Source organism: Tenrec ecaudatus (genome assembly GCF_050624435.1).
Source record: "Tenrec ecaudatus isolate mTenEca1 chromosome 4 unlocalized genomic scaffold, mTenEca1.hap1 SUPER_4_unloc_12, whole genome shotgun sequence".
NCBI classification, from domain to species: domain Eukaryota; kingdom Metazoa; phylum Chordata; class Mammalia; order Afrosoricida; family Tenrecidae; genus Tenrec; species Tenrec ecaudatus.
Genome location: NW_027457589.1, coordinates 443265 through 454610, shown reverse-complemented (window position 1 = coordinate 454610; position 11346 = coordinate 443265). Strand labels below are relative to the sequence as shown.

Below are 11346 nucleotides of genomic sequence, written 5' to 3'. Positions count from 1 at the left end.
ATAACCCACTCCAAGGGGGACAGACAACATAAAAGTGGATGAAGGAAGACAGCACTTGGTGTAGGTGACCAGATTTTAACATTGGTAAAGCGGGACACCAGCGGGACACCATTGATAAAACTCATATCCTGGTGAAATAGCCACATGGCAGCTGAAAACCATATAACCTAGCTTGTGCATTCTTTTCCAAAATCAGGACTTATTAAAAATGCCGCGGGATGCGGAAACAATTGTTAAAAATCGGGACTGTCCCGCCAAAAGCAGGACGTCTGATTACGAGTGAAAAGAAAATGTTTTGAAAATGATGATGGCAACATATGTACAAATGTTCTTGACATAATATATCTATGCATTATGACAAGAGCTGTAAGAGTCCCCAATATAATGATTTAAAAAAAAGATTATGAGTGTACACACACCACAGTCCTATTCTGCCCACTTACCAACTGTTCTCATTAATTTCACATAGTTGGATACTGATAAAATAGAAAAAAAATTTATGAAACACAATGGCAAATTCCTTTTTAAAAATCCACATATAACCAGTTTTAGAAACACATATAGTAAAATCAGAATGGTACAAAAAAGATCAGCACAGACCCTGCCCAAAGATTACGCTCAAATTGGTGAAGATTTTCGCATTTTTTGCTTCAGTAAAATATCAAAAGCTTCATTAAAAATCCATACTTAAAAGTCAGTTGAGACTACTACACTAAGATAATTTTAAATTGTCAAGTAAAATCAACCCACTTTAACCTAAGTAATAGCTTGGCTCAAATAAACAAAAAAAAAGGAAATCATTTGTATGTACTAGGCTTCTTTAAAAAATCACTTATATAAGGTCAAATGGTCAATAATTATTGTTTAGAAAAGATGAGAAGACATGGGGAAATGGAAAGTAGATTAATGAAAATGGGACAACCTGAACAGAAATGAATGCTATTGCATTGTGAAGAATGTAACTAATGTCAATTGACAACTTGTGTAGACATTATGGAAAGAGAATCTAAACTGCATCTAAGCCTTCACTGAAAATGCAATGAAATATCCTTTAAAAAATAAAATAGGTAAATAAATTTTTATTTCTAATTTTTATTACATTTCAGATAATCAATTTCGTATGGGCAAAAGTATAAACAGTTCTCCAAAGAGGATGTGTGTAGCTAATAATCACATGAAAAGATGTTCACATCATGAATTTTGAAAATGCAAGTCAAATCACAGTAAGATACTATTTCATCCCAATTTGGATGATTATATAGGAACCCTGGTTGTACTGAGGGTTGACCGTAAGCCAGCTCTTGTATATTTCATGTCAAATTGGCATGTGAGGCCTAATAATTGCCAATGATGTGACCTAACAGAAGATTAGGTTGGTTGGTGTGAAATCCTTTTGTCCAGATGCAAATGAAAGGAAGTTTCCTTGGGGGTTAGCCTACTTCCTATAAAATGGGAATGCTTGCTTTTTATTGCTGAGTCTGGATTCTGTTATCTGATATGTCAAATGATGGTTCTGTGGACTTGAGCCAATGACCTATCATATGCTTGCTGATCCTATTTAGTGGCCTGACATTTGACCTGTCAAACTTGGATTAATTCACGTATCCAGTAACAAATCTATTCTGTGATCTTCTTGCCTATTTTGGTTTCATCAGATACTAAAGCTACAGGAGACAGGTGAAATGTCAAGTCTAACATGTGACCCATGGACTTGGAACCAAACTGGACTCTCCACTTTTACAATTACATTAGTTCTATTTTCACATACACTTCTCTGTGTTCCTGTGTGTGCTCATGCACATATGTCACTGATTTTCCTTCTCTCCAGAAGTCAGCCTAACATAGCTGCTAACCTCAAGGTGGACAGTTCAAACCAAGTAACCATTTTACAGGGGTAAAATTAGGTGCTCTACTACTATGAAGATGTATTGTCTCAGAAAACCTACATACCGGGTCACTATGAGTCTGAATCAACTCAACAACATTGTTTTGAAATTGATTATAGGAGCCCTAGTTACCCAGTGTGGTATTTATATAATCATTTGTGAATTTGAGGATAAGAATGAAGGGGTGGAATCTAGTCGGTCAATTGGGTCATAGCCAATGAAGCCTCTCTGTGGGCATAGCCTTCTCCTGAGAATTTTGGGAAATCTGGTATCTCCTCCTTGGAGTCCCTGGGAAACATTGCTGCTGACAAGACACATGGAACTACACTAGTTTCCTGAGCTGAAGAAGCCACATGAATCTACTCTGATGCAATCAGACCTCTAAAGCCAGAGAAACCCTGTAGAGACCCCTGCCAGTGCTGAGATTTTAAACCTCATTGGATCCAAAGACTTTCTACCCACTACACTTGTTGTCATTGCATGTGTTTCTTGAGTCTAAAGAGGACTGTATAGATTATTATCAGACATATGGGCTAATATCAGACTTATGGGCTTGGGCTGGACTATTTTGGGATGCATTTTTAATGTACAATTACCCTTTATATAAAACTCTCTCTTATATACATATGAGTTTCAATGGATTTGTTTCTCTAGTCTACTCAGACTAATACACCCAGTGATTAAATGCTTGACTGCAAATCAAAAGGTTAGTATTCAAACCCATTAGCCATTTTACCAGAAAATTATGTGAAAGTCTATTTTGTAAAAATTTGGGATATCCTCTGGGGAAGTTCTATCCTGTCTAACAGGATTATTTAGAGCCAGAATTAACTCAAAGTTTTGAGGATAACTTTTATCAGAGAAATATAAAATATTGGCACATCTTTGGAGAAACTGAGAAAAAAATTGCCATTGCTGCTGTGGATGCAAAATGGTATAGCCACTGGAAAAACAGTTTCTCAAAAGGTTAATTATAGAATTATCTTATGAGTCATCAATTTCACTACCAGGTATATTTCAAAAGTCTTGAAAGCAGGCATTCAAAGAGATACTTGTACACCAATGTCATTGCAACATTATTCGTAATAGCCAAAGGGTGGAATTTATCCAAATGTGGATAAGTAAATGTGGTAGCGTTATAAAATAAGATATATTTCAGCCATAAAAAGAAATGAAGTTCTGATATATGCTACCACTTGAATAAACATTGAGAACAGTATGCTGACTGAAATAACTTGTAAGGAAATCATATGATCCCACTTATCCGAAGTATATAGAATAGGCAAATACAGGGAGATAAAAGGATAACAGTGGCCATCAGACATGCTTGTTTTTACTATTGTGGCTAGTGTGTTGCTTGATGTTAGAAGATATGCCATTGGTATTTCAAACACTGCCAGGTCACCCATGGTGAAGGTTTCAGCAGGTCTTCCAGACTAAGAACAGATTAGGAACAAAGAAAAGGAGCTTCGCTTCTGAAAATGTAGCCTCTGAAAATCGTATGAATACCAGTAGAATATTATCTGATATAGCACCAGAAGATGAACAACTCAGGTTGGAAGGCACTCCAAATTTCACTAGGCAAGAGCTGCCTCCACAAAGTAGAACTGGCCTTATTGATACAGATGGAACAAATGTGTTGTAACCTTCATTTAATGATGGGAAAGTACTCAAAATTAGGAGAAACCACTTCAAACATCCATTAAAAATTGGAATGTGGGATATCTGAAATACAAATATAGGAAATTTATAAGTCATCAGAAATGAACTGGAATGCATAAAAACTGGTAGGCTAGCCATTCGTGAGCTGAACTGACTGGTATTGACTTATTTGAATCAGATAATCAGGCGTCCTCAAACTACGGCCCGTGGGCCACATACGGTCCACCAAGGACATTTATCCCGCCTGCCAGGTGTTTTACCCCGTTTGTTTTTTACTTCAAAATAAGATATGTTCAATGTGCATAGAAATTTGTTCATAGTTTTTCTTTTAATTATAGTCCGGCCCTCCAATGTGTCTGAGGGACAGTGAACTGGTCCCCTCTTTAAAAAGTTTGATGACCACTGGCTCTGTAAGAAATTACAAATTCAAGAGGAATTATATCACATTGAGCATCAAAAAGAACATCTCATGGTCTCTATTGAAGTACAATATAGCCTGTGATAGGACAACATCTATATTTATACAAGGAAGACAACTTATACAAAGATAACAAATAGTACAACTATTATCAAAATTTAAACATCTACCACTAAAGCTAGTATTGAAGAAATTGAAGATTTTTACCAACTTCTGCAGTCTGAAATTAATCAAGCATACAGTTTAGATAGATTGGTCTGTATTGGTAACTGGAAAGAGACAAAAAGGAGGATAAGTAGTTGGAAGATATTCATCAGGAGGTGATAGAAACAAGAATAGCGACCACATGATAGAGTTTTGCAAGACCAATTCCTAATAATTGGAAATAACCTTTTCAATAACATCATTGATGACTCTTCATATGAACATCACCAAATGAAACACATTGAAACCAAGTAGAGTATATCTGCAGAAAATAACAAGGAGAAGTATACAATAGTATTACTCAGTACAAAGTGGAGATGATGGAAATTATGATATAAGGTTTTGTGTCAACTTGATTGGGCCAGCGTTCTCAGCCAGCGTTAGGCAGTTAAAGCTAATAATTTCACTTGATGAGATCTAATACAGTGCAATTAGATGCCACTAGTCAGTTCTGACTCATCTCAACCCTATGCCTAACAGGAAGAAGCACTTCTCAGATCTCAGGGATTCTCACAATTGTTCAATGATCCCTCTGTTCAGCCACTCTGTCAATCTCTTTCATCCAGGGTTTCTTTTACACCCCCCTCCACTTTACCAAGCATGATTACCCATGTCCAGAGAATAATCTCTCCTAATACAATGCCCCCAAATTTGTGAGAGAAAGTGTTATCTTTGCCTCTAAATAGCCTTCTGGCTGTACTTCTTTCAAGACATGCCTGTTTTGTCAGTCCATGGCAAAATACATCTTTGCCATGTTTCCTTTGATCATCCTTATTCAATGTCCAAATCACATGCAAAAGAGGAAATTGAAATATGGTGTGATAGCATTTTTGGGTTTGTTTGGGTTCTTTTGTTGTTGTTATTGTTATTGTTTTTTGCCAACACGGCATACATTAGAAGATGTAGGTAGTTTAACTTGTTGATCAGGTCCCAGCTTGATGACCTCTTTTGAAGATGTGACTGAGATAAATGATTCCTTGAGCCAAACCCCTTCCGCTCTCTCCCTGGTGATCAGACCTGAGCTAGCTGCACTGTCTCAACCATGTGCTACGCTACCTGTGGGCTGAGCCAAACTCTGGACCATGGTGGACCCAGTTGCTGTGTGGTACTGTTCCATGACCTAGCACTGCCCCACTTTGCTGTGTCTGCTGCCTGCGGGCCGACTCCACTCATCTTCCCACCACTCCAGATGCCACCCCACCCCACAGCCACTTGATCCCCCTACATCTACACCATGGTGCTTTGCTACTTGCTACCCTGCACTACTGGCCTCTGCTCCACCTCAACATCTCATCTTCCTACTCTTTGCTTCCTTGGCCTTGGGCAAGTGGCTGGTGGGAGCTGGAAGGACCTTCAGTATATTAACTGTTCCACAAAATTGAGTTGGACTGAGCTGTCTGTACTGCCACGTGGACCCATTTGCTGCTGTATTCCTTTTTTGCTATAAAAACCTGTATAATCATAAGTGGCCTAGTTTTGTTTCTATAGGAAATGCTGCCTAACACACATGATTTGGCTTAAGTATGACTTGGTCCTCAAAGTAATATCCTTGCTTTTGAACACTTTAAAGAGGTCTGTACAGGATATTTTCCTAATGTAATGTGTCAAGAACATTATACATGAAGTAAAAGGTCACTAAAAAGACAGGAAATAAAGATCAAAGAAGATGTCAGGAGAAACTCTGATGCTTACCCTTAATTGTAGAGTACTTTAAAAAACTGGGGAAAATATGTTGAAGTGAAAGGTTTGAGCAGAAAATTTCAAAGGGCAGCTCAAGAAGAGAGAGTTAAATATTATCATGAACTATCCAAAGACAAAGAGTTAGAAAACCGAAAAGTAAGAACATACCCAACATACTTAAACTGAAAGAACTCAAACCGTGAGTAGCAATACTGAAAGATTCTATGGGCATAATATTGAATGATAAGTAGGAAGCATCAAATGAAGATGACATAACACATAGAGTCACTATATTAGAAACAAACTTAACATTCCATCAGTTTAGGAGGTAGCATATGAGCAAGAACCAATGTTATTATAAGAAGAAGTTCAAGCTACATTGAAAGCATTTGTAAATAACAACATTCCAGCAATTGATGGAATACCAATCGAAATGTTTCAAATAGCACATGAAGTACTGGAAGCATTTACTCGTCTATGCCAGGGAAGTTTGAAGACAGATACTTGAATGACTGACTGGAAGAGATTCATATCTGTACACATTCCAAAGAATGGTGACCCAACAGAATGCTCAAAATAGCGAATAATATCATTGATATGAAATACTAGTAAAATTTTGCTGAAGATAATCAAAAAATGGTTGCAGCAATCCATTTACAGGGAGCTGCCAGATTTTCAGGCCAGATTCAGAACAAGACATGGAACAAAGGATGCCATTGCTGATGTCAGATGGATCTCAGCTGAAAGTAGAGAATATCAGAAAGATGTTTACTTGTGCTTTATTGACTATGTCAAAGCATTAGACTATGTGGATCTAAATAACCTATGGATAGTATTGAGAAGAATGGGATTTCCAGAATACCTCATTGTATTCATGCAGAACTTGTACATACATCAAGAGGCAGTTGTGCAAACAGAACAAGGGAATACTGCATGCATTGAGATCTGAAAAGGTCTGCATCAAGGTTGCATCCTCTTGCCATATTTATTCAATCTGTTTACTGAACAAATCATCAGAGAAGCTGGATTATATGAAGAAGAATGTGGCACCAGAATTGGAGGAAGGGTTAACAAACCATGATATGCAGATGATATAACCTTGCTTGCTGGAAGTAAGGAGGACTTAAGGTACTTGTTGATGAAGATAAAGGATTACAGCCTTCAGTGTGGATTACAACTCAATGTAAAGAAGACCAAGATCCACACAAAGGGACCAACAGGGAAAAATGATAAATGGAGAAACAATGGAAACTTTGAAGGATTTAATCTTGCATAGATGCACAATCAATGCTTACGGAAGCAGCAGACAAGAGATCAAGTGATACAATGGGTTGGGTATATTGGGTAAATATGCTGCAGAAGTCCTCTTTAGAATACTGAAAATTAGGATGTTAGTCTAAGGACTAAGACATGCCTGACCTAAGGCATAGTATTTTCAATACCCTCATGTGCACATGAAACTGGGACATTAACTAAGGAAGACGAATGAACAGGAACATATGAATTGTGATGCTAGTGAAGAATATTGACATATCATGGACTACAAGGACAAACAAATCTGCCTTCGAATGAATATGGTCAGAGTGCTCGTTGGAGACAAGGATGGAACACACTTAGAGGAAAGTATTTTACATATTTTGGACATGTTGTCAGGAGAGACCAGTTCTTGGAGAAGGACATCATGTTTGGTAAAATGGAGGGGCAGTTAAAAATAAGAAAGCCCTCAATGATATGGATTAACATAGCAGTTGCAATAATGGGCTTGTCAACCATAGGAAAAATTGTGAGGATGCTGCAGGACCAAGCAGTGTTTAGTCTGCTGGTAATAGGGTTGCTCTGGGTTGGACCTGACTCAGTGGCACCTAATAAAAACATCAACAACAAAGATTTGTTAATGAAGTCTGATATTTATAACCTGGGAACTGCCTATTTCGAAGGATTCTATGGACAAAATACACACATGTTTGCCATTTGCTACACTGTGGCGGCTTAAATGTGGTTATGATGGTAGCAGGATCAATTGTGATGAATGGATTTCAACATAACATTCTGAGCCAGTTCAATTCTCAAAAATTAACCCTGAAAACTTTGTAAAGATGAGGAACATTATTTGACATAGTGTCAGGGATGAACCTTTCAAGTTGGAATGTCCACAAAATAAGATAGGAAGAATTGCAGAATTGACTTAATGATATGTATAGAGCAACACTTTCGAGACCCTTATTTTCTGATGGGGCATTATTCAAAATGAGAGGAAACAACTGCAAACATCCATTTATAATCAGAACACGGAACGTTACAAGTACAAATATAGCAAAATTGGAAGTTGTAAAAACAAATGAACACATAAAGATCAATATTCTCGCCATTAGTAGACTAAAGTTGACTGACAGTAGTTATTTTGAATTAGACAATCATATGGTTTACTATGTCTAAAGGAAAATTTCAAGAGAAATGACATTGTATTCATCATCATCATCATCATCATCATCATCAAAAAAACATTTCAAGACTTATCTTAAAGTACTATGCTGTTGTGGTAGGATAACATCAATACCCATATAAGGATGACAAGTTAATGCAACCATGATAAAAACTTATGCAGAAGCCACTAAAGCCAGTGTTGAAGAAATCCACCAACATCTGCAGATTGAACTTGTTCAAACATGAAATCAAGATCAATTGATATTTACTGGTGATTTGAAAATGAAAGTTGGAAACAACAAGGAAACATAAGTAGTAGGCAATGTGGATATAAAAGGAGCTGGGGAACACGTGGTAGAATTTTGTGAGACTGACAACTTCTTCATTGCAAATATCCTTTCAACAACATAAACAATGGCTATACATAAACAGTGGCTATACAACTGGACCTCACCAGATGGACTACACCAAAACCAAATGGACTATATCTGTGGGAAGAGACAATGGGAAAGATCAATATCATCATACAAAAGAAGAACAGGAACCTACTTTAAAACAGACCCTCAATTAATTGCACATACACAAGTTCAGGTTAAAGATAAAGAAAAGTAAAACAAGTCCACTAGAAATGAAATATGACCACAAGTATATTCCAAAAATCTAGACGCCATCTCTAGGGGAGATTAGATACACTTAATATTGTTTATTAAATACCTAGAAAAACTGTGGAATAACCTCAGGAATATCATATATGATGAAAAGAAAGTCATTAAAAATAAAGGAATTAAAAAAAGAAGACCATGGTAATGATGGTGATATCTAGAGATGTCAAAAGGGACTCCAAACAGGACTCTTGAAAATAGAGTAGATAAAGAAAAGTGGGAAAAAATGAAGTAAAAGAAATGATCAGAATAATTCAAAGGCAGCTAGAGGAAAAAAAAGTAAAATATTCAAATGAAATGTGCACAAACGTTGAATTAGTAAGCGAAAAAGAAAGAATACACTGAGTATATCTCAAACTGAAATAAATGCAGAAAATTCAAGCCTTGAGTTGAAATATTGAAAGAGTCTATGAGCAAAATATCAAATGATACTGGAATTATCAAAAAAATGATGGAAGGAATACACATAGTTTCTGTACTGAATTTTTTGGACATTTGTACATTTCGAGAGCTAGTGTAAGATTAAGAATTTCAATGTGTACTAAAGACATTAGCAAAAACAAGGCTTCAGGAATTGATAGCATGCTTATTGAAATCTCTCACCACCATCACCACCCTACCCAAAAAAAATGATGCAGTGCTGGGATTACTCACTAGACTGGATCAAGAAATTTGGAAGATCCACTGACAAGGCTAACTGACTTGAAAGCATCTATGTTTGTGCTCATTTCAAAGAATTGTGGAAATTATTGAACAATATAATTAATAATACATACAAGTAAAATACTAGATGTTAATTCAAAAGTAGTTATAACAGTAAATTATTAAGAAACTGGGAGAAATGCATGCTGCATTCATTAGAGGACATGAAATGAGAAATATTATAGATATCAGGTGATTCTTGACTGAAAGCAAAGAGTAACAGAAGGCTGTTGGTTACTTATTTCAGTGACTGTGCAAAGTCATTTGAGTGTTCGAATCATAACCAATCTCATATAACACTGCTAAAAATGTGTAATCCAGGGCACTTAATTGTGCTTCTATTGAATCCATGAATAAACTAAGAGATGATCTTTCTAACAAACCAAGGGGATTACTTCATGGCTTAAAATCAGGAATGGTGTGCAATCAGGGTTGTATACTTTCATCATACTTAATCTGTATGCTGAGCCAATAATTGGAGAAGTTGTAGCATCGGGATTAGATAAAAACCCACAATATGCAGATAACACAATATTGCTTCCAAAAAGTAAAGAGTACATGAATCATTTACTGATGAAGACCAAAGCCTGATCTGTGGATTACAATTCAGTGTAAAGAAAAGGAAAAATCTTACAACTGGACGAATAGACACCATGATAGAGAAAAGATCAAAGTTTTCAAGGCTTTCATTTTACTTGAATCCACCATTAATATCCATGGGAAATCAAAAGGGAAGAGAGGTCAGATGGCTCTCAGATAACAAGTACAGCAACTACCAGAGAAAGTCCACTATGAAGGATATCTTACTGGAAGAATCTCAACATAAAGATAAGCAGACGCAAGTTCATAATGACAAAGCAGCAATGCCTGATTATAGACTCCCCTTTACCAGAGAGCAGACAGGCGCCATTTCTGTGAGTCCTGCTCCTGGTCAGCATAATCATTTCTGCCCTTTGCCCACACTTCCCATTCTCTGAAGCAACCCAGCCAGCCAAAACTATCACCTCACTAGTCTATGGAAGACAGCTCCATGTAGACTGCACGGTGCAGACAAAATCAGTACCCAAGTTCAACTTTTCAATTCTGATATTTTCTTTTCCTTCCTCCCTTTGTGTTTTTTGCTCCAGTATCCTCCTCCACCACTTTTCCACCTCCCTCACATAACACATGTATTACCAAAATAACACTATCAAAGAGTATATATATATATATATATATATATATAGAGAGAGAGAGAGAGAGAGAGAGATATTCATTTTTGTATTTTTTCCATTACAATACTCTATTTTTTAAATTCTCTCCTACTTCCTTTTCCAGTATTTTCTTCTGTTGCAGCCCCAATGAACTGAAAATAGCCATTCCTCCTAGGCAAAACAGGCAGTCCTTTAGGTTCCATCATATCCACCCAAACAAGGGCTTTCCCAACAACCCTCTCTGATGCACTAACATGCACATATTCACATTGTCATTAATAACAAAAATTAGCATCCACACCATGGACATTCTCTGCTCTTTTTATTTCTCATTTGCCCCTCATCTGCCTGCAATCCTCCAATATATCATTCTGCTCTCTTTCATTGTCCTTATGAAATATATTTCAGTGAAATTTATTAATTCTGATTATTACCCTTAAAGTGCATTTCCACATTATTTTACAAATGTGTTCACCTCTCCAGACAACCACTTATCTATTATGTCACTCTTGCTC

General features: G+C 36.7%; 1 pseudogene; it reads left to right on the top strand.

The window, feature by feature from the left end:
* The first annotated feature begins 545 nt into the window (after positions 1–545).
* Positions 546–646, top strand: LOC142435864 (U6 spliceosomal RNA; annotated as a pseudogene).
* Positions 647–11346: the final 10700 nt, after the last annotated feature.